The sequence below is a fragment of the Etheostoma cragini genome, chromosome 4 (genome assembly GCF_013103735.1).
Source record: "Etheostoma cragini isolate CJK2018 chromosome 4, CSU_Ecrag_1.0, whole genome shotgun sequence".
Classification (NCBI taxonomy): Eukaryota; Metazoa; Chordata; class Actinopteri; order Perciformes; family Percidae; genus Etheostoma; species Etheostoma cragini.
In genome coordinates, this window is record NC_048410.1 from 29358365 (window position 1) to 29383943 (window position 25579).

Here is a 25579-nt window from a genome sequence, read left to right on the forward strand (position 1 = left end):
GAGACTGTTTTGCAGCGGCACCGTTGCTCTGTCTGGTGCTTAAACCCGCCCAAAACCATTGTGATTGGTTTAAAGAAAAGCCAATAAACCAGAGCATGCTTTTCTCCCATCCCAGAATGCTGTGTATCTCGCCAGACTTAACACATATTAATCTAAGATTTGGAAACAATTTGAGCTATTACTACCATCAGATGGTCCATGATCTTAATCCCAATGCTGCCAATTTAATAACATTTTCAGATAATCTCATTTATTATTTTAAATTCTTGTGCACCTGCCTGTGGTTATTCAACATTTGGCTTCTTTTGTGAAATGAAAAAAAAAATGCTTTTGTAGGAATACACATTTACATTTCTCAAAGATATGAAAAAGGTTTTTTTCAATACAAAAGACAGGTACAGCATCTGCATTGATATTAACTAAAAAGTAACAATAATACCTAGTCCTGCTCACAATACAGTACAACACGCACTATGAAATCCTAAATGTATGAATTCATATACCACATTCTCATCATGTCATTAATATGAACGTTTCATACGATGAGTGTCATTCCATTCGGTGTCAACGTCCTCTGCATAGACCGTCTATGGTCCTCCGCTGTAGAATTCTTCACCCTTGATGAGAAGAAGAATGATGTCCCCGGGTTGTCGAGTGTCTCAACATGTCATTTATTAGCTCGAGTGGGATCTCTGGACTTGCTTTGTTGGACCAAGACTGGAATCCCAACAGTCGGGCTGTGTGCCTGTGATTAAAGCGCTGCGAGATTGCCCAGGCATGTGATTTGGAAGAGGACGGCAATAAAAAATACGCATTAGCGGGAACAAAATAGGCCCATCACTGGTTCTTAATTAGCTGTGTGAGACCAAGCATGAGTGTGTGTGTGTGTGTGTGTGTGTGTGTGTGTGTGAGCCAGAGAGAGAGACAGAGCATGAAGGTTGCCTCTGTCCTGGCTTTAACTTTTATGAGGGGTCGTTCGTGTCACTTCGTTGTGTTACCGTCTCACTTCCAGACTTTTCATTTAAGGCACACTGCTCCGTGTCCTCTTCTTAGAAACACAGACACACAATCTACATCCCGCTCACTAGGGCTGTGCACATGATCAAATTTCAATTGCGATTAAGATTTAGGCTCCTTGGAATAAAAAAAAAAGAGTAATGGGAAAAAACATTTTTTTTATATTTTACGTTTTGCTGTTTTGTCTTGTGATCTGAATGGGGAAAAAAGTTAAAACGGGAAAAGTGTGATGGAAAATTACTGTCAATTTTTTACGGCTTTTTTACGGTTTTCTATGAATTTGTCCTTGGGTCAAATTTGACCCATTTTCTATTTTTTCATCACAAAAAATGGGCTTTTGAAATAAGCTCAAAATGTCAACTAACTGAGAGAAAATATCAAGAAATATCAAATAACTGAAAAAAACAGCTAAAAAAACCCCAAAGCATTAAAAAAGTGGCAAAATTGTCGCAAAAAGGTCTAATAGTGTTGATTTTAATAGTGACCAAAATAATTGCGATTACGATCTTTTTTCCTAATCGAGCAGCCTTGTCTCCCAAAAGGATTCTTGACTAAGTTAATTGTCCTTTTAAAAAAATGTCTTTGTGTCTTATCAGAGAAGTGGGTTTCTTTCAAACACATTTTTGAGAAAAATAACGCAGATTGTTCCACAAAACACTCTTCACAAAGAAAAGCAAGTTTTGAAAAAGACGACCCCAAAAAATGAGGGAAAAAATATGAATGTAATTTCAGAAAAACAAAAAGTTGCATTGTCGCCAGGAGGACTTTTTATTTCCCCCCCTTATTCTCACTGATTTTGTCAAGGGAAAACGGTCATACTGTTTTCTTGATTTTTCCTGGCCCCATCTGGTTTTCCCATTTCCACAGCAGCATTGACACCTGGGAGCTGACTGTCCCTGCTGCCGTCCCTGCTGCTGTCCCTGCTGCTGTCCCTGCTGCAGTCTCCTCCTGCCGTCCCTGCTGCTGTCCCTGCTGCAGTCTCCTCCTGCCGTCCCTGCTGCTGTCCCTGCTGCAGTCTCCTCCCGTCAGCCCCTGATCGGCTCCACTGGAGCATTTGCACTGTTCCATTAAGCACTGCACACGGGAGTTTGACTTCTCCCAATGTGTTGGGAAGGCAGGACTGCAGAGCAGAGTGTTTTCTTAGATTAACTTGGTTGGAGCCAAAGTGTTTTTCACACTCGTGTGTCGGTGCAGGTAGATGGGAAAACCTGCCACACGGGCGCCATCCCTGGTTTCCAGCTCCGCCTCATTCGAACTACTGGAACTTGACCTCTTCTTGTTGGGTCAAAGCCTGTTTCCACCTTTGTTCTCTGGTGAGCAAAAGTGAAGGAGAGCAGGCCTTTCTCACCGAGGACATTCGGACTCATTTAAACCACCAGCGAGTTGGGTTGGGAACCAGAGGGTTGCTGGTTCAAGTCCCTGTACGGACCGAAGCAACATATTCTCCTTCCAGGTAAAGGAGAACTTTACCATCATGTAACACGCTCTCGGTCGTCTCCTTTAGCATCATATAACAGGCAGAATTTCTCCTTTACATACGACTTGATGTGAAGGAGACCCAACCAAGCGTGTGTTATATGTGGCTAAAGGTCTACTTCACCGACATATAACGACAAAGGCACCTAACCAGACAGATTTTACGCCATCGGAGTGAAAACGGGTTGACCAAACTACGGAGTGTGGACCGGTAGCTGGAGAAATGCCTCTTCACCTCCTGGGCACTGCCAGATGCTCTAGAGCAAGGCACCGTCCCCCCCCCCATCCCCCCTGCCAACTGCTCAGGGCACTGATCCAGCACCGGCAGCCCCCCCCCCCCCACTCCGACATCTCTCCGCCAGTGCGTGAACAGGTCCTGAGCGTGTGTATGTGTGTATTCCAGGCCTGTGTGTAGTGATTGCTAACACAGTGGAGATTGTAATTTCCCCACTGGGGATCAATAAACGGTATAAATCATTGGCTTTGAATGATTACAGCATGTGCCGACAGGTGGTCACATGACCGGCCGATGCTTGCAGTAATTTCAACACGACAGTTAAATTAAGCAAATGACAGTTAGATTCGGCCATTTCACGCTCGCTCCCAACTCATCGAATCCTGATGCTCGGTCAGCGGCTCTAAGCGTCAGATAGGACCCCAGAACCCCCCCCCCCCTTCAGGGATGCACACCTGGTGGAGCACGCACCCCATGGACATAGGATCGGTCCTCATCGCAGAAGTCGCGGGTTCAACTGTGACCTGCGGCCCTTTGCCACAAGTCATTACCCCTCTCTCTCCCCTTTCATTCATTCCCCCTCTCGCTCCCCTTTCCCATCTTTAGCTGTCCTCTATACTAAAGGCCTAAAATGTGTGGGAGTTAACATCAGAAGAAAAGATCGTGGTTTGTGTTTAGACACCACTCCATGTTAGTTGTTCTCACGGGAGACATTCATAACCCCCCCCTCTGTTGCATTGTCGGGGTAGTGTTTCATTGACTTTCATTCCTCTCCATGCATCTGATCCACGTCCACCTGTTGATCCGCCACCTCTGTCTCTGCCTCCGTCCCTTTTCCCTTGTTCATTTCTGCAAGCCAAGCCTGATTTAGTCCTGAGGGCTCTTATCAAACACATTTGTCAGAAAGTGCTTTAAGGAGATCAGGGAACAACAAATACAGATAAAAAGCAGGAGATAAAAGCAAGAAAGTACAAGCACGTCAGAAAATACAAGATAAGGGTGGCAAGATCCTCCTCTGTGTGTGTGTGTGTGTTTGTTTTGTCTTTCCCTGTACAAGTCTTTTCCTCATCCTCGTGGAAGTTGATAATGTCATGGGAAAAATAAAACTGTCAGAATTTGATGCAATGTCTCTGTAAAGAGTTTAGAAAATGTAATTTCAATCTGTTTGCCACTCTGATATTTCCTGTAATAATTTAAGTGTTGAATGTATGACAACATGAAGAAAAATACTTGTGTTACATATACACTGGTAAAAAAACAAGTACTGATTCAACTTCTTTACTCAAGTAAAAGTAACAATGTACAGGCTTGGAAATGTACTTAAAGTATAAAAGTAAAAGTAGCTTTCCGAGTGAGAATATGAACTGACTGCTAGCAAATCTGAGTGCTAAAAATAAAAAATTTAATATGTTTTCTTCATTTTCATCATCGCCATCCATAATACCATGCTAACGTTATCGCTAACGTTACCGCCATCAAGCCGCCATGATTTGCATAATCTGCTGAGTCGTCTTGTAACGATAAAAAGTGCAATGTATAGTCCCATCCAATTAGTTTCAACCAAAATTATTTAGTCAGTTTTCTAAAATGTAAAGAGTAGAAAGTACCGATATTTGTGTTCAAAATGCAAGGAGTAAAAGTAAAAAGTCAGCACAAAAATGAATAGTAAAGTAAAAAACTTTACTTTCAAAAATGTAAAATATCTGAAAAATTGACTTCAGTACAGTAACAAAGTATTTGTACTACACATGCATCTGTTTGGGTCCTGTAATGCATCCGTAGCTTTTGTTTTAGCTTGATTGGAAAAGTTCTCTATGCTATACAGACAGAGCAGATTGAAATATCACTTCCTGCATGTTTATGCCTGTAGACAGGTGGGGGCATTGAAAAATATTGACTTTTTAAGGTTTAATTTTAGCCTACTTCCAGAAACGAGCCTAGCGTTAGTTCATCTGCGCCAGGGGCGGTTTATAATCCTCCGTGTCACTAGGTAGCCTACATGTGCTGCCTGTAGTAACACACACACCTCGGCTGTGCTGTGTGTGTGAAGTGAGGACATCAGCGTTCAGAATCCCGTCTGTCTTCCAAAATACATCCAAATGCAATGCTATCCCTGTGGAATACCTGCTCCGACTGCTCAAAATACTTAATACCAGATCACGTTTACTTTTCACACTTTGGCAGGCCAGATGTGGCCCGTGGGCCGCCAGTTGACAGTCACTGTGCTAGAGGAACTTGCAATGGAATCATAAATAAGAGGGCCCTCTTGCAGCAGGATACAGCCCTCTACATCCAGGGTTTATCCTCTGTAGTAACCCATATGTCGGACTCAGCATGAGGAGCTCAGGCTCTGTCGTATCGGACTGGGATCACCTGTCACTCTAAGCTACTTTGTCAGTTTTAGCTCAACTTAAACTGCGTTCATGTCAGCAGCCCTCTCGTCATAGATTCACCCATCTATCGCAACAAATGGAAATCCAGTTATGCTAAAAATATAATATCTATATAATGGACCAGCCAAGCAGCATGCTAAGCTGAGACAGGGAGCATCCATAGACAGTTAATATTCTTATAATTAAGAAATGGACAAAGACGGAGACCAGTGAAGTCTATTAGAAGCTATTTCCGATGATGCTGAGCGTTACTGCGCAGCCTCCAACTGGGCTTGAACCTTTCTGAAAGCTGTAAGTCTTCTGGTAGCTGTGCAAGAGAAATCTCAATCATTCCCAATCAGCTGAGACGGAGAGCGTAGGTATATGTTAGGAGATAACATCGACACAGGCTAATTACTGCTAACTAACATGCTAGTTAACATTAACAGAGACACAGGCTAATTACTGCTAACTAACATGCTAGTTAACATTAACAGAGACACAAGCTAATTACTGCTAACTAACATGCTAGTTGACATTAACAGAGACAGGCTAATTACTGCTAACTAACATGCTAGTCTACATTAACATAGGCACAGGCTAATTACTGCTAATTAACATGCTAGTTAACATTAACATAGGCACAGGCTAATTAAAACTAATTAACATGATAACGTGATTTGTCGACTATGCAACAGTAAGCTGCGTGGTTATGACACAATCGTTAGCCTATTGTTATAAAAACGCCTGCAACGGAGCCATACCGTGAGATACAAGGTAACGGAGCCTTTTATACATCGCCGTGTTTCTTTAGAAATAAAAAACGGACAAGTAGAGTCTTTAAACGCTTCAGATGTAAAGTTATTCGCTGTCAAAGCTGCACCGAAATGAATGGGAGTCAATGGAATGCTAACAGCAGATGATGGCTTTGTAGCATCAAAATGGCGCCATAGGAGCTACGCTTACAGACTCCCCTCTATACCCTTGGAGCACCATTTGGAAGTAGTTACCAATGACTTGGAAATACCAAGGCTCAGCACGTTGAGCTAACATGCTAGGATTAAAATATTACCTTACTGTGCTGACACTCAAATATTTAGCAAGTTAGAAACAATTCATTGAACAAAATTATAAATGCTAGACTTATTGCCCCCATTTTTCATGAGCTGAACTCAAAGATCTAAGACTTTTTCTATGTACATAAAAGGCGTATTTCTCTCAAATATTGTCTAAATCTGTGTTAGTGAGCTGAGAAAATCCATGCACCTTACAGGTGTGTATGTGTGTGTGTGTGTGTGTCATATCTTCACTGCCACACTACAGTGGAATTCCTTTGCTTTCCATGCCGTCTCCACTCTCTCTGTGTCGCTCCGTTTCTCTCCCTTGGCCGTTCTGTCACGGCGTTGTTTGGTAATGTCATCACAGATCAAAATATAGAGGCAACCATGAGTGTGTGGGCCTGAGTACGTGTGAGTGTGTGTGCATGTAGATATAAATGTGGGTTCGTGTGTGTGTGTTTACAAATGCAAGTCATTTGTCTGCATCCCTGTGTGTGTCTGAGTCCATATGTGTTTATGTCTGCGTTTGTGAGTGTAATTACGTGAGTATGTGTGTGTGTGTTAGTGTGTGTGTTAGTGTGTGTGTGTTAGTGTGTGTGTGTGTGTGTCCTCCCTGCAGCTGTGACCTCATACGTAGCTGCCACTGGAATCAGCCTGCTGCTGTTGCGGCCTGCTGTCCACTGTTATTCAGGACATACACACACACAAACACACACACAATCTTGAACATTCATTTTCTCTTTCAGAGCACGATAACATGACTCCAATTTCTACTTTCATTCTGACCTCCATCACCTACATTTGGTGTTTCAATAAAAAAAGATTTCAAAACTAAGCACATTTCTCATGAATCCTTAGGTTATTTCCCCAGGGGAAAGTGGATACTCATCTGATCTGCTGAAAATCACTCAATTTGTTTGCACACTTTGGGACAAAGTAACCTGACATGAAGTTGAAAGTATCGATGGAAGAGCTTTGGGATGCAGAACATCAGTAGGACGCCAACGCCATGAACACCAACTAAGTAGCTCACATTTTAAACTGCAGGCCAGAGACCGCCAGTTATCCTGTAAGACTTGATTATAGCACGGAGCGGTCACGTACGGGGACAGCTACGGTAGAAGCTCTGTTTATGCTAAACGCTGGGAGGACACGTTCCACATGTCCGCAGAGGATCGTCCCGCTGCTGTTTGTAGCCGAGTGGCGCTGTAACAAAAGAACCGGCCGTCCGCAGAGGTCTTCACAGAGTCTATGCGAACCCTGGTGCACGCCGGCAGTCACATTTGGGTTTCAATAGTTCTCAACCCTCATGTTGTCCTCGGGTCAAATTGACCTGTTCTCCTATATCAATGTTCTTTTTACCTACCGAATTGTAATTCCCCAAAATAACATGATTGATTCCACACAAAGCTCTTTTACAAGTAAAAAATCTCTACTTTCATTCATTTTTAGGGTGTCAAATAACAAACTGAAGTGGTTTTGAAATAGTATTGAGTAAAAGTTGACATATTCCAGTCTGTGATTATCCATCAACATCCATTCCTTTAATTTTAGTCTCAATAATTCCTAATTTCTGCTTTTCTAGCTCGAACATTAGGTATAATTTCCTATAAATTGTATTGACCATAAGTTCCACAAATAACTGTGAAACTAAAGTTAATAAATTAGTGTTATGTTGTGATGAAAATGTCAAAAAAAGTGACCAATACTGAAAAAAAGTGGCAAAAGGGTTGAAAAAAGGGGCACAATCGTAAGAAAAAGTTACAAACGTTGATAGAAAGCACCAACAAAAATGTTGATTTTGAATTTTAAAAGGAAGACGACACCAGGGTTTAAGATTTGGGAGAAACAGCTGAGCTGTTAACCACAAAAAATGCAAATCTGTCCTACCTGAAAGGAAAAGTTAGCTACGGGAATGTATTCAGATCCAAAACGGGCCGCTGGGTGGCATAACTATCATGATCTAAGAAAAACAATCCAATATGAACAGCCAATAGCAAGATAGCTGAAGTTCCTTTAAAACCAAAAAGCAACAAAGAGAACAGCAGAGCGTAAGCAGTGTCCAAAACTTGTACCCTTTGTGCACATGACGCGACAAGAGCACAGCGGCCTGTTGACATCTGGTGTGTGTGTGTGTGTGTGTGTGTATGTGTGGACGTGAGTACACTGAAAATAATGCATTTGGTCATATATTTTTTATGTGGTCAGTGTGTGTCTAAATCTATGCAGCAAGTGCTTGTGTCTGTTGTTTTTTCAAACTGGACCCTATTTTTCTATGTTTTATGTCTAAGTGACAGGAACAGTACTCTTTGACACTGGTCTAGTACTAAGCCACATCGCTGCAGTGTAAGTGTGTGTGTGGGGGGGGGGGGGGGGGGGGGGGGGGGGGGCATTGTGCAGATTGTCTTTACCTCCACAAAGATGCTTGTTTTGCATTTAAGTGTCTGAAACATTAAGAGAAGGATTTCTAAGGAGGTCAACCTTTCTGTTAAATAGCAAGAAGGTTCTTTAGAAATGTACCACTCCCTGTTGGGGGTGGTTTTCATGTCAGTGTGTAATGTGTGACGATGTTTCGGAGTGAGAGGTGTTGCCAGTGTTTTGGTCCAACGTACTCATCGATGAGGTTTGAATGAGTGTTGGAGGTGAGATTTGGCCAAGATGCAAGTTGGTAATGCAGACCGTGTGAGGGGTTTTCAGAGAGTGGCTTCAGTTTTTATTGATGCTAGTTAGCAATGGATGGCTGTTATTGAGCCGCCTCCTGCAGGTTAACTAGTCCCCATCAGGCCATGTCATCTGCATGTGTAGATAAAGAGTTTGTGGAGGTGTATTTCTGACCCTGTTGCAAGTGTTTGCCTATTATGCATGTGGATGCGTTGTTAAAAAAGCTCCATAACGATTTGAAGTGTGTGTGAGTGTGTGTGTGTGTTTATGTGTGTGTGTGTGTGTGTGTGTGTGTGTGCGTGTGTGTAACAAGCCATTGTGTTTAGTGGAGTCATGGTGTGATTTCTGATAAAACTACTTCAATTATCATTACATTCCCCTGCTGCCATTTATCAGACAATAGTGTGTCCACATGTGTGTGTGTGTGTGTGTGTGTGTGTGTGCAGGCGCATTTAATGGGAGAATAAATCACTAAAAAGTGATTCTCTACCGCCTGACCAACAGCTTATTTTTTCAATCTTTTTTTTATTCTCCACCCTTTTCTCATTCATCCCTCGCTCTGTTAGAACTAGTCAATAAACAACGTTATGGTCTCCAACCAGTTCCATCTATTCCTCCTTCTCTCTTTAGATTTCTACTGTACTTCGCCTCCCAACCGTCTCTGTGTCTGTCTCCTGACATATTCTGCCATGTCTTCTTTTAACGCCTATTGTTTTTCTTTTAAACACGTGTTCATCTTCTCTCTCCTAACCTCAAATGGCTTTTCCTTCCCAAAAAAAAAAAAACGTACATACAGTACATGAGTACAGTCTCAGTCAAGCATACATTGACTGTTGCAGCACTGCAGTAAATGCTTGATTAATGTGCTATCACAGAGCCACAGAAATCCCCTGACTTATTTTCAGGTTCCTTTATAAAGTTAATGAGGTCGATATTAATGGCAGAAGATTCCCTGTTACTGCAGCCAACAGAAAGCCGAGAGGACACAACACATTAATACACACATCTAGGCAACAAAAAGACATGTAAGGGTTTGTAAAACTTCAGGGATTGGCTTCAAAAGGAGTCACGGAAAACTACTTAAATGAGGACATAACGGGACATCACAGACACCATTATGTCATGGAGTAAGGTCTGTGTAACAGGTTCATTTCAAAAAGCTTATAATTTAAAATAAGTTTGCTCTCGTCATAGTTACTACAACTTAAATTGCATCCCCTGCTCCTCTTCTTGCCTCCCTTTCTTGCGTCTTAGTCCGTCCTACTGAGGACGAGACTAGAGACGCAGGGGAATCATGGGAGGGGAGAGGAATGGGGAAATGTGTTAAGGGGTGAGCAGACTTTCCTCTGAAGCGTCATGTGAATTTGACCGCTGTAACGGCAACGGCTTACAGCTGCGCGGCTTCCTAAAAAGGCTGGTCTTGTGTATCCTCGCTCATAGCTCTAGTAGTTCTAGTAGGAAACTACTAGAACTGTTGGGACCTTGTGAATTCTGGAGTGTGGTCTAGACCTACTCCATCTGTAAAGTGTCTCGAGATAACTCTTGTCATGAATTTATATTATAAATAAAATTGAATTGAAAATTGAATAGCGCTTCAGAGATCCCTCCTTGATCCTCAATCATAGCTCCTCGGGTTCTAGCTGTTCTATTATTTGCCTTTACCCACTTAGTCATCATATCCACATTACTGATAATTATTTGTTTAAAAATCTAAGTGTGAAGGTGTTTCTTAAAGCACCATTTGTCAACCCTAGAACACCGCCGCAATGTTGACATTGAGGTATTTGCTCAGGAATAAGTGATATGTGATTGGCCAGCCCTACCTCCACCCCCCAACATCAACCACTGCAACGCCAGATCTCGTGGGAATGCAGATTAAGTCTCGGTACCTTCATAAAGACAACCTGTTCTCAAAAACTCAACACATCTGACACTTTTGAACGGACCGATCATGAAAACTTTATCCTTTTAGAGAGCAGAACTATTTGTGTCCTCGCACAGAAGATGATTTATTTCAATCAGCGGCCTTTGTCTCCGCCTTTGTCTTTTTATGTGCTTCGCTCCTCACAGGATGGATGATCCCATCAGAAAGACTTTCCCAGACAGAGATGGGGCTATAAAGCATGAACCCCACTCGTGTTTACAGCTCTCTCATTCGTGGGACGGGCTCGTGATTCAGATGAGGAGTCCTGAATAGAGATATAGAGTCCTACAGATACAAAAATAACTTCATCTTCAATCATTTGCATCAATGCCCACAGGAAAGACAATGTCCTTTCTTGGTACAGTATGTTTGAATGATGGACCCAGAGAGTACAGCGTTGCTGGTATGAGTTTTTAAATATATGTTTTTAGATTAAAATGGTACTATAACTTCACATATTCACCGTTTTCCCATTTAGATGTAGTTTAAAAAAAAACTCTAAAATCATAAAGGATTACTACCAATCACTGTATTCAGTGTAATAATGTAGTTATAGTTTTCCAAATTACAGCAAATGAAAAAACTCAAGAGCACCCAATAGGTTTCTCGTTTTACAATCTCAAAACACTCCAAAAAGAGAGATTAACTAAATCTGGACTTCTGTAACTGATTCCAATCTTCACATTAAACGCAAACACAGACTCAAATAATTACGCAGAGAACACATGGTCCACTGTGAGATTTCTGCCTCGATTGGAATATTCAATAAATCCAATTTCTGGCAAAGTTTGTGTTTGCTCATGGGAATGAGACAGGAGAGGAGAGAAGAAAGGGAAAGAAATGCTGACTGTGTAGGTACAGAAAACACACCCTGAGGGACTTATTAAACACCTCACCTCAGAAGAGAGCGTATGAAATGGAATGATGAAAAGAGTGACACACACTCGGAGACTCCTGATCCCAGGACAGACTGGGAGTTCGACTGCTTTCCACAACACAAGTGTCAATTCCTATGCAAGTATAGTTGGATCCTGTGAAATATTCCAGTGCAATATTTAGTATTTAACCATTTCATTTCACTACAGTGCAACGTGTAATACTCAGGACATTTGATACACCAACAACTACATTATTTGCATGTTGTGTATACAAACCTTTTAGCTTACTATGTCTAAATGCTCTTAGGAAATGTGCACCATGTCCCCCCCCACTGTTTCTTATCTTTTTCTTCTACACTAGCCTACTATATTTTTACATTTTGTGTTGACCCTGTAAAGGTTTTGCTTCAATCTTGTTGCACAGGTACTGCACGTGTGTGTAATGACAATAAAGGCATTCTATTCTATTCTATTTCTATTCTATCTATTCCATAAATGCTTTGCTATTCTTGTTTTAGATCTCACGTACAGTCTTTTGTCATTTGTCTTTTCCGGGGCTAGAATTGTTGTTTTGAGAAGAATTGGAAGAGTAAAACCTTTTTCAGCAGTCTCGGCGCCCTGCATCCCATTTGCATTACATTTTATTACTGAGCACACATTTCAAATGTTAAATGGGTCTCTAGGGTTGACACAAACTACCGATTCCTCTGGTGGTTCAGGGCTTCACCTCAAGTAAAGAGAAGTAGGATTTTACTAGATAAAGAGATTTATTTCTATTAAAATGAAATGGTTAAGCGGATTTTAATAAGAAACTCTCTGTCTGGACTGGAAATGGACATCAGTAACGGGATGGACGACAGCGTCCCGGACCTCACAGCTAGAGAGACAATGACACACAGAGACGTGTCAACAGCCACGGCAGAGAGACATGTTTCGTGATATTAAGATGATCCAGATGTTATTGTATCATTTTGGATCGGTTCATTCTAATTTGAAGAGATAGGCTGCTGAGCCCGGCTGTGCTGCCGAACCGCATGAATCACTGAGTTACACAACAAAGAAATGATCTGGCAACCAGTTTCTAGTGGGTGTGTGTGTGTGTGTGTGTGTGTGTGTGTGTGTGTGTGTGTGTGTGTGTGTGTGTGTGTGTGTGTTACATTGTTGTAAGTCCGGATGGGATATTACATGTCCTCAACCAAAAATAGAATTAAGTGTTTTGCTGTTTTTCTATGTAATAGAATCATCTGCAAACATGTCAAAAAATAAATCAGATGTTGCAAATGAAAATACAGGAATTGAAACCAAGGAATTGCTGCAAAACATTTTTGACAAAAAAACTACAACATTACAATGAATGATGATACATAATGTTAAAATTTAAATTCTCTGAGTGAGTAATACAAAGATAATCAAATCCAGGGCCTGGGAATATATTTAGTTTCAGAATAGAAAACCCAATGAACAGAAGATACAAGGACAATATCTCATGATGCATTGTATTGTATAAGACATTAAAACACACAGTTCAATAAAACATTATCTCATTTTACAGCTTGCATGCTTGTAAACAGCATGTTGCTTCTGTTTTGAAATGTTATTAAAATCAGATCATGTTGTCATTATGAGATCCAATAAAAACTTTATGTATTGTAATGCAGAATTATTGCCTTTTGCCAGTGGCCAGTTTCTGTACGTACACTCGATGAGGACAAACAAATATAACACTGGTGGTCAAAAAGTTCAGACTTTAAAAAGGTTAAAACATGCAAAACTGCTCCTAAAGTTATTTACATACACTATATGTATGCATAAAAGTTCTAGATCACGCGGTAAGAGCGTGCACCCCCTGTAGTCCAAGTCCTCCACAGCGTCCGGGGTTCAAGTCCCCCCTGTGGCCCCGTGCTTCACATCATGCCCCATCCCTATCCCACCTTTCCTGTCACTGTCACTATCAAATACAGAAAGAATCTTCAAAAACATACAATAATTATCCAGGAATAACCCTTGTTTACGTCAGCAGAGTGTCTTCATTAGGGTTCCATCAATAAATGATTATTGTTGTAATTTGCAAGACTTTGATTGACAAATCCTCCTTTTCTTGTGTGGCCATGCTGTAAATCTGTTGAATACTCCCCCAACGCACCCTTTAATGTGTGTGTGTGTGTGTGTGTGTGTGTGAGTGTGTGTGTGTGTGTGTGTGTGTGTGTGTGTGTGTGTGTGTGTGTGTGTGTGTGTGTGTGTGTGTGTGTGTGAGTGTGGGGGGGGGGGGACCACGGTCATTTCATTGATGGTTGATTTCATTGATTCATTGATCACGATTTTCTCCATTTTTGAGCAGCCCAGGACAAATTTAAGTCTGACTGAATATTACTGTATTTAATATTCAACCACTTTCAACTACATTTCTGGTGATTTAAGTGCAACAAATGGCGAAGATAGGGAGCAGTGTGCATGACACCCGTGTAATAAGTCCATCACCCTTCCCTGGTCACAGCAGAGCTGCTTCCACTGATTTCAAAGGGCCGCGTCGCTGCCGTGGCTGATGGCTGCAGTGGAGACTGGTGGTAAGTGGCTGTGGATAAAAGCTGGACCTAAAATGACTATAATGTTAACAAAAAGAAAAAAAAAGAAAAAAATGGGCGACAGTGGCCAGGTTCAGGTGGGGGTGACAACCTCCTTTCAGCTGAAACCCCATTCCCTGCTGCTCTGGGTCTTTGAAGTACGGATGAAATGGGATCGGAGGCTGTTTATCCGACACACTGAGATACTCTCTCTCTCTGTCTCTCCTTCCTCTCTCCGCCTTCTATTCCCCCCCCCCCCCTTTCTCCTTTGCAGTCTTGTTCACTCCTGTATTAGTCCACTTTTCCACCTTTTCACCTCCTCTTTCCTTCACTCTTTGCAAATTATAACCCCCCCGCACTTTCAATTTCAACAGTCAGAACCATCAGCTGACAGTATCTCTTAAAACCAAAGCCTGTCAATCACCTCATCCACCCTGACCAACCCCCCAAGACTGTTCTTGGTGGTAGAAGAAAGTAATGCTACTTCATAAACATAAGCTTTTGGATTTAAAGTGGTTATACGTAACTTTAAGTCTGTGTTGATTCTAGCAGCTCCAGAAAAAAATGAAAAAACATAAACCGATATCCCTAACATTAGTTATTTGTAATTATGTCTGAGTTCTCACTAAAAAAATGTGGTAATAATTAGTTTTACTCTAACAACAGAAAAAATATGGAAGTTCTGATGAATGAAATGTATAAAAATACAAACTTAAGATATGAAACTTAAAGTCCTTTAAAGAAAAATACATTTACCAAAAACCTTTGTGTTGCCAACAGGGACAGTGTAGAGCGTCCTCTGGTGGACAGACTAAGTAACGCCATCACTAACGGGGACGTTGTAGAGCGTCCTCTGGTGGACAGACTATGTAACGCCATCACTAACAGGGACGTTGTAGAGCGTCCTCTGGTGGACAGACTATGTAACGCCATCATTAACAGGGACGTTGTAGAGCGTCCTATGGTGGACAGACTATGCAACGCCATCACTAACGGGGACGTTGTAGAGCGTCCTCTGGTGGACAGACTATGTAACGCCATCATTAACGGGGATGTTGTAGAGCGTCCTCTGGTGGACAGACTAAGTAACGCCATCACTAAAGGGGACATTGTAGAGCGTCCTCTGGTGGACAGACTATGCAACGACAACACTAACGGGGACGTTGTAGAGTGTCCTCTGGTGGACAGACGATGCAACACCATCACTAACGGGGACGTCGTAGAGCGTCCTCTGGTGGACAGACGATGCAACGCCATCACTAACGGGGACGTCGTAGAGCGTCCTCTGGTGGACAGACGATGCAACGCCATCACTCACAACATGGTCAACAGTTCAGAATCATTTTTTTGTCATTATAAATGATTACTTCTTCATTACTCGATGCTTCATCGCATACATGGGGCATGAGCAGCATCGCCCAAGTCTCCACATACAGTAGAATGTTCATAATAGGAGAGGGAAAAAAATGTGTGAAGTACTAATATCTGTTTTCTCTCTGTGTGTCTACGCTTCGGTTGACAGGGCAACAGAGACTTGAACTGGAACAGAGACACCACACACACACACACACACAGCCTGCCCACTTTGTACAAATGAACACACTCAGTCACACATGAAAAATGCAGGCTGTTACATACACAGACACAGTCTTCCACTTGACTGTCTCTTTACCACACACACACACACACACACACACACACACACACACACACACAGTCTGATGTCTCTGTCAGCAAAACCAAAGCAATAGGCCAAAGGACATTTCTATCAGTGGGTATTAATTGCTCGGATGTGTTCAATTATAAATTGTAAACCAATTATGATTCAAAGTGCTGTCTGACACTCTTACAGTAAAAAAAAACTAAATTCCACTGTGTGTGTCTGTGTCTAAGGTTGCTGTCGGAATGTCTCACCGAGAAATTACTGTTTTGGGGAAATCAAATCAGCGTGATTGTGATTGTACAGTGCAAAGATATATTTAAAGCTAATTATGAAATGTCTGCACGTCAGCGGAAAATAACAGGGACAAAGTAGATGCAATGCAAGGCTTTTTAGATGAGATGGGATGAGATGGTGGTGTAAAGTAGAGCACGCCGGAGTCACTGCCATATTGATTATAAAGAAAGTTAGGAGGCAGAGCTTTAACTTCTACCATCACTAATAATGTCTACCATTATTTTCCAAAAGTTACGACGTTTTTAATTGCTCTAAACCCGACTTTAAAGTAGTCATTTCCAGACCACCAGAGACTGGATCTACTCACTCACTCATAATGGAGCAGTCAAATGTGTTCAAAGATTCTATAAAATCATGTGTGTAAGCTACTGGGAATTTTTATTTTTTTCTCAATGATTCAGAAATCCACTTAAGTGGTGCTTTCGTAGCTCCTAAATGAAGAGGTCGGGTTTGGGATAGCTAGGGCTAGGCATGTTAAACTATGGGTTGGGTTTAGGCATAGTTAACTATTGGTTAAGTTTAGGGTCAGGGTTAGGGTCAGGCATGTTAAGCAATGGGTTAAGTTTAGGCATAGTATACTATGGGTTAAGTTTAGGCATAGTATACTATGGGTTAAGTTTAGGCATCGTATACTATGGGTTAAGTTTAGGGTCAGGGTTAGGTTTAGGCATAGTATACTATGGGTTAAGTTTAGGCATAGTATACTATGGGTTAAGTTTAGGGTCAGGGTTAGGTTTAGGCATCGTATACTATGGGTTAAGTTTAGGGTCAGGGTCAGGATTAGGCATAGTATACTATGGGTTAAGTTTAGGGTCAGGGTTAGGATTAGGCATAGTATACTATGGGTTAAGTTTAGGGTCAGGGTTAGGGTCATGTGCTAAAGCCAGCGAATGTGACAGAGAAATGATTTTCCAGAGGAAGATACGAGGTGTAGAGAGAGAAGCTGACAGGGGGACAACAGGCCAGACCTGGCTGACACACACACACACACACAGAAACACACCCATGCACTAATTAACACACAACTCTGCATCAATTAATGTGATTCTATTCGAGCTAATGCTTTTGCAGTAATGTGGAAGAAAGGACAATTGCACCCTCGGGTGTCAGGGAATGGTGACAACAAGGGATTAATCCCAAACTGATCAAACATGAATGGGTTAAACCTGGCATAAAGGTATACACCCGGTTATTTGTGCAACTATAAAAGGTGCGATAATGGCATGTAATTGGACACACAGAGAGGACAGGCTGACCCCCTTGGTGGTTACTGGTAGGAGGGGTGAGGGAGCACGGCAATAGTCTTTATGTGTTGTCATAAATCAAACACACTGACAAAAGTATGAACTAAATGCCAAATCTAATGAACACGGCCTATGTCAATATTTAAACAAGTCTCCCAAAAGAGAACCTGGTATCTGTCTCTCCCCCGCCTCTGGCCTCTGGGCTGTGTGTGAATGTGACATTTCCCCACAGCGTCCCGTCGATCTTATGAAGGACATGTGTTGGGATAAACAAACGACCCGTCAACGGTGAAACAAAACCCTCTTAGACCTGGTCCGAGAGACCTCCAGCTTACAGCGGGGTCTCCGAGCGTGACTGGACGGCAGGCGAGAGGGCAACCCCAACTGGCCCCGGCCTCCCCCGCCGCCCCCCGGCTGCCTGGATCTTCTCTAGTCTGACGTAGACATCGGGGAGAAAATGTGCAATTTGCTTAATTTTTGTGAAACTGCCCTTTTTTAGACTCCACACAGGCAATCTTTTAGCATGAAAACATCTCAGATGTGAATTTTGTGTTTATTAATATTAATGACTTAGTTGTTTAGAGGGTGGCACTAGCACAGTCCTTGGGGGGGGGGGGGGGGGGGGGGGGGGGGGGTGGCGGGGGGTTGGGAACCCGAGGGTCGCTGCTTCAAGTCCCCAGGTCACCTCCTGGGCACTGCCAAGGTGCTCTTGAGCAAGGCATTGAACCCCCAACTGATCGGGCGCCTTTCCATGGGCAGCCCCCCCACTCTGACATCTCTCCATTAGTGCAGGTATAGGTACTGAGCATGTGTGTGTAATTCAGGCCTGTGTGTAATGTGTGTAACAACAACAGAGTGTAAATGGTAATTTCCCCTTGTGGGACTAATAAAGGATACATTATTATTATTATTATTAAAACATAGCAGATGGATATTGTAAGCTCCGGTCTGACCTGACTGCTGCAGGTGATTCTCAGAGACCTGCTGGAAGTCTCCCCCCCCCCCCCACCAGCCTCTGGGCCACGCCGCCTCATTTACATTGACAAGAGTCAAGTAAAAAGGAAAAGACAAACGTTATATCGAAATTAAAAAGTTGAATCTTAAAATGTCAAATGGCAATTTCCCAATGTAAAATTCAAAAGATAAAAAGTTCCAAGACTAAAATAAAAGAATTTATTTGTTGCTTTTTGAGAAACACTTGTTTAGCCCTTCTGGCTAATAATCAAAATCCTTCTTGAGAAAATGAAAATGAATGGGGTTTTTACTACCAGGACCACATTGTTGAGCTCTATACAGATCGGTCTTTTTCCTCAGTCACTGAATCACCTGCCCAGCCATTTAAATGTGATTATCACTTGGAAGAGATGATGAGGAAACTGGGTATTTGCTAATTTTCTACAATTTGATCTATAGATCCAAATCTAGCCCAACCGACATGACTACTGTGTGTAGGGGGAGTGCAGGAAATCCCTCCTCTTCTTACTCTCCTTGTAAATCATACACCAAACCGTGCAGAACAACAACTACGGCTGTAAGATAAGATCAGGCCTTCAGCACATCTGACACCCACACACAGCACACACCCCCCCCCGTACGGTGAGGGGACCAGGAGGTTGTGTGGAGTTCATTGCGAGGTTGGCTGCAGATACCTTGAAAGCTGACGCACTGTGCACAGCCCTTTAAATCAACGCGGAGGTGTTGCTTCTTACAGCTGTCAGGTATCCGACTGCTAATATCTTTATTTTCAGTGACTCAGTGGAGCAGTGCTGTAAATGGAAAGAGCTTGTATTAGTTTCACGGTGTATTTTTGCATTAAGGTTTTCTTTCATATTTTTTTAACATCTAAAATACAACATGTGGTTTTCTTTCCAAGCTCAACAAGTATCTAATTGTGCTCGGAACCACTTCTCCAAAGTCCATTATTAGTAACAAAAGAACTGCTAACAGGACTTTTCACATGTACACATAAATGCATGGTAACTCCGCTATATTAAGGAACAGAGACATGTGACTTTGCTACAGAGCGACGGATGCACCGCTACACCCAGGGAGCCTTAAGTGATAGCTTTATATACACCTCTGATTGGCCAACGTCTTCTTCTTCATTGCATTACTGGCTGACATACAACGGTGCTTTTGTGGGAAGACACCTTGAACTCCTAAAGAGGTTGTGCATTGCAGTAGTCAGAATCAATTGAAGTACATTACAAGGACGTGTGATTGCTTGACATTCGCTGTGTGTGTGTGTGTGTGTTTGTGTGTGTGTGTGTGTGTTGCTGTTCTCAAACTCTGTCCGCTTCGAGAAACAACAACAGACTCCGAGCTAACAAGCTGCATGATGAAATTGTGAAGTTTAAAAAAAAAGAAATTGGATGGTGCATAAAGGCAGGCGTGCTCGGTTCTTTCAGGAAAAGGATTGTGAAGATTTACAAGAAATATGTTACCTCTCTAACTGGGACGTTTTGGGACTGATTGATGTGGACAAAGTACACACAGAGATGTGTACATGAGGTGCAGCCATGTATCAGCTGATTTAAATAGCTAACATTAATGCCATTAACAGTTAGCTTCGTGTAATATTGCATGTGGTGTTATGTTATAAGACCATCAAAATATGCCACAAATCCAACAACACATTTAATAAAACTATCAATCATGTTTTGAAAATGTTGGTTTGTATATTGGCCAAAACAAGGTAGACCATATCCACTGTTTAACTAAAAATAAAGAAATAGATACACACATAATCCCATTTCACATTAAACACCATAGCAATTATTTGTTTGGCAGCATGTGAGAGTTGAGGAGAGGCAGACAGTGAGACATGCTGTGGGGGGGGGAGTGTATGTGTGTGTACTGAAGTGTATGTAGTACTCCTTTTCACAGCCCACAACCAGTTTAGCCTATAATTGACTTACAAGCTGTGTGTGGGTGTGCAATTAACTGAAACCTAATTAAAGAAGGGCCTGAAATCTGCATAAGAAGTTAAGCCAACCCAACAACAGTCAGCATCCACCATCGAGATTTCCTTTTTATAGACTTTTGATTAAACAAATGACTGACATTTGAATAAATAAGCTCTTTGATCAAGCTGTTGTTGACACATTGCGTTTGAGTGAGGCCCCGAGTGTGTGTGACGGGTTCATCCTTTTGTCTTTCTTTTGTTATTATGCATATTTCTTCAATGTTAAACTAGTCCTTAACCAACTCTCCCTTACTCCTAACCTTGCTGCAACTGCCCGATCGTCGAAGGATAAGTCCCGTTCTAACACAGGATGCAGCTCCGGTTCTGGTTCAGGCCCTAGAAGTCTCACATATGGACCACAGCAACTCCCTACTGGCTGGCATGCCTGCAAATGCAAACCCGTCTCACATAAAAGCGTACCCTGACTACGTTGGTACAATGTGCAATAACATGGAGGGGTTCCAATAATAACCCTTGAATTGTATGCCTGTTACATTTTTTCCGCCTATTCTTTTTCTATTGTTTTCGTGTCATGTGACTTAACCCCTCTACGTTATTGGACAGTGGACCAACATAGTCAGGGTACGTTTTTATATGAGACCGGGTTGGCAAATGCCATCCGAGCTCTGCAGATCATCATCCAGAACGCAGCAGCTCGACTGGTCTTCAACCTCCCAGGATTGTAATTTTGCCTTGCGGGACTAATAAAGTACACATTATTATGATTTGTCTCACACTACACTGGTCTCTGTTCCCTTCACTGGTCACCAGTTGCTGCAGCATCCACTTCAGGACACTATAACGTCTGTACCATGGTGCGAACTGATTAAATCCCAGATTAACTGATTAAATCCCAGATGAACTGATTAAATCCCAGATTAATTGATTAAATCCCAGATTAACTGATTAAGTGTTACATCAAGGACTGGTCAAACATTACACCCCAGCCCGACCAGTCCACTATGTAGCTAGATGAGCTAGATAAGACTCTGAGACACCATATTGTTACTGATTTTGCTGCTGTTATTTCCCATTTTATTGGATCAATATCTATCTATCTATCTATCTATCTCAGCCAATCTGCTTGCTGCTCCATCACTGTATGGGACGCCTAATTACTCAACTTAATCCTGTCCAGGGTCCTAAATAGTTCAGAGAGCTCCCCATTGACACCAGGACAACTGAATGTCTACACATCTAAAAACACATCTCTTTCGACTGCACCTTGGCTAAGAAGATGATAATTATACAAATACTTATTTTATTTTTTTAACTTGCACTTACATGTGGCGCTTTGTGGTTTGGCTTATTTGAACCTAATGTGCTTTGATGTGATTCCTGCTGTTCTGAGTTTGTACCTTCATGTTTGAATGCACTTATTGGAAATGGCTTTGGATAAAAGCATCAGCTAAATGAAATGTAATGTAATGCAAACCTGCAACCAACCAATCCTGGTGGAGAGAAAAGTCCTTGGTTCACTTCCATCATGGCAATTTCCTGGCAAAATACAGCTATTAGATGTAGTGAGATGCCTGTTCTAAACGGGCCAGCTGCTCGGCCTCTGGTGCTGCTGCTTTCAGAGAACCATCATCCAGACAGTTTCAGAGATACACCTGCTAGGGCAGCACAATTAATCCGATTTTATTCCCAGTCACGATGTTGGGGTCCCACGATCAAATTTACGTGATTGAGCGATATTTTAAACGTGTCATTCTGTTCATGGAACGCTTATTTTTGCTAAAGCTAATCTACCACTCAGTAAACCACTGTCTGATTATCTGCCAATCAGAGATAGATCAATAGATAGATAGATAGATAGATAGATAGATAGATAGATAGATAGATAGATAGATAGATAGATAGATAGATAGATAGATAGATAGATAGATAGATAGATCGTGATCTCAATATTGATCAAAATCATGGTGATTATCATTTTGGCCATAATTGTGCAGCCCGACACCGGCCGTGGCTATGTTAGAGTACATGTGTAATTTGCTAACAAGGCAGGGACCAGGCTATTTCCAGGAGAAAAAAGCATCCATTCCTTCATCAGTTACGTTGTTGATGCTTAAACTGTTTGGGTTTGCTGCACTGTAGGCCTCTACAATTTGGGGAAATTGATATGGAATTGATATCACGATTTAATGTCAAAATGTTTTTGAAGAAAGCAATTTTTTCTTTTTAAATCAAAGTTATTTAAAAATGTAATCATGAATAGGGGGAATCGAGATTGCGAGTTTATAACGATTAATATTGCAGTTCCACTGCGCTGTAACCATAATCTAAGTTCTCTTTCTTCATCTGTTGTCGGATGTACTACAGCGACGGAGAGCAGGCTGTACCCAGCATGCCATTCAGCGGTGTAACAGTTAACAGGAGTCCCCTCTCAGACAGACACTTGTTACATTTTAGTCATAGATCATCCTCATATATTCTATATTAATGCTGAGGAAATGGAAGGGAAGTATCCCAGAGCAGGACGCAGGTCGATTACACAAGGAAGTGATTCAGTTGTGAAGCACTTTACAGCAGTTACTTATTAAAGTGGTTTGTGTGTACTTTTAAAAGCTTTACATTTGTTCAATTTAAAAAGAGGAAACCTGGTACACAAACAGATCATTATGGACATGAATGTGTCAGCTGCCATGTCATTTTTAACATTTCTACCCATTAGGCCACTCAAACAGTTATGACTTACCTTACCCAGAAATATAGTAGAATATATCCACTGAACATGTTAAACTCAACGTGGTCTGATGTCCTAAAGAGCTACTTTTGTCTTTTCCAAGGTCAGATTTAGCCAGCAGCGTGTAACAGTCGGTAGCAGTTTTGTAGTCCTGATCTGAACAATAAAGCAAGAACACACTTACAAAATACTAATGTATGAGTATGTATTGTAATTTAAATGTAGAGGGCAATATAACAGTCCAAACCTGGCCTTGATTCGTCAGAACACTCAGGTCCTTTCTAAGGGATTTGGCCTCGGGGGTGTGTGGCGGTGGGGGTGTCACTGAAATGGCGTACAATTGTGTGACATCCTGTCGTGTACCTTAGTAGACTATTTTATATTTCACAATTACAGTTTTCCGTCAAATTGTTTATAGATCTCAAAGTTTCCGACCGCGCTTGAAGGCAGCCTTTTTCGCAATTGTCGCAGGAAATATTCAGCTGTTCCACAAAGTCCTGGTCAGTTCGATGTTTGGGTTTCGATTTTTACCCCTGTCACTCCCCGATGTAAGTCGAGTCAAGCTGTGAGTCCCGCATGCATCACTTCGCGACAACTAGCACATAAGATGCTAACGAGAGACTTCTGTAATGTCAGTACAGTAAAAATGGACCTACTTAAAAAAGTTGGTTCACTGCTAGCTTAGCTAAGAGTTAGCATCAAACAAGACAAAGGCTGTCAGTGGAATGGCGTTTTGAGCTAACGTTGGCAATCAAACAATCATAGATAGATACGTTTTTTTGTTATTGTTTGTAATGAGAAAAGTTTATTATTTCATGGACTTCATAAATTTCAGTGTGACAGTTATGTTGTAAACCACTTAAATCGGAGCATGCGCGACTCACATCTGCACTCGACCATAGCCGGTCTGATTTGACTCTCATTGGGTATCACGGGATACGTTGTAAACCGCTAAAATTGGAGAATGCGCAACTCCAATCTGCACTCGACTTACATCCGGGAGTTACAGCCCTCATAGTGTCTAAAAACTTGTCTTGTGGCTGCAGTAGAAGCAGTGATGTTTCCTATTTCCTCAAAACCCTAACCCTAACCCTAACCCTAACCCTACACACACAAACACTCGGGTGCTAGTTACATGACTGGCCACCGCAGCGTGACGTCTGATTGCGTTTGCTGTATTTTAAATGAAAATGCAGACCTGTGTTTTGGCTGCACTGAATGCAGGCTCACTCATGACTTTTATACAGCATTTTAAAGCTATTTTCAATCCCATTCCAAAAATGAAATCCCAACAGAGAACCCCCCCGGTGAAGCTAATAGTTGCCTAAAGTGGAAAATGACAAGAGAGAAAAAGAAGGAAAGAACAAAGTGCAATACAAAACAAAACAAAAATCAAAAGAATGCGAAAATGATAGTCTCAAAGTAAGGACGCTCTCCAATGAGAGTCTCTGATGGTTTTTACTGCACCAACACCAGTTGAGACAGAAGCAAGTGAAAATGGGACTCCAGGATGTGCCTGCATGGGCAAAGGCGGCGCCACGGAGCCCTGTGCAGGTGATCCAGCTGGCAGCAGCATCTGCACAAACACAGGCTGCACCTGCATCACTGCCAGCATGGATTCCAGTTTGCTAGGGGGGGGGGGGGAATGGGCCACGCTCGGTGTACAATTTTACAGAATTATTTTGGTTTTAGATTGAATATAGGAATGGCACACAGGATTGAATGCTAAACCATAGTGTTGTTAGAAATTCCAAGGCACCGGATTAGTATATATTAAATATATCAGAAATACTGTTGCAATGCGAGCCAACGGTGACTCATGTTTTACCCTGGTTTGTGAGGGTTAAACCATAGTGACATTTCAGCACAACCCGTGAGCTGTTGCAGGGGATTGAACTGTAAGATGAGACGGAAGTGTCCACAGCCACCACGCCACTTACTACTCACAGTGCAGAGACAGTGGGTATAAGTGTCTCCAATATGGAGCTTGTCAATGGGCTTTTAGAGCAGGGGAGACCTAATGAGAAATCTAATTGTGCATGGTTTGAAGCAGATGGCAATGCCAAATGTTATGCAGAAATATTGTATCTTAGCATAAAGCATTTGAGTTATTTAACAAAGCACGGCTATCTGAAAAGAGGATTTAGTTAGGTAAAAACGGGGCTAGACCTGAAACACATGATTGAACTATGTGCTAAAGAGTTGAACCAACAACACATAGTGAACACTGAGTGGGTGACACATACGTACACACACACACACACACACACACACACACACACCCAAAAGCAGACCTTAACACTCAAACTGACATTTACAAAGATGTCATGCATGCAACAAAGTCACGCGCATGCTGTGAATTCACCAACGAACACACACCCACGCTGTCGTATGCAAGCACTCGTTCTCACACATGCATGCACACACACAGACGAGACACGGAAGCACATACACAAACGCACAGTGTTGCAAAAAAGGCCATGAGCGCAACTCTCTGTGGAGTTGCCCTGTCTGTCTGTAGGTCAGCCAGCTAAAGCTGCAG

The 25579-nt window shown here is 42.0% G+C and overlaps 1 protein-coding gene across 3 annotated transcripts in view; it reads right to left on the reverse strand.

Annotated features, from left to right (window-relative positions):
• Positions 1-25579, reverse strand: part of grip2b (glutamate receptor interacting protein 2b) — a 285228-nt gene that overhangs the window by 239795 nt on the left and 19854 nt on the right. The gene's annotated exons all lie outside the window — the stretch shown is intronic.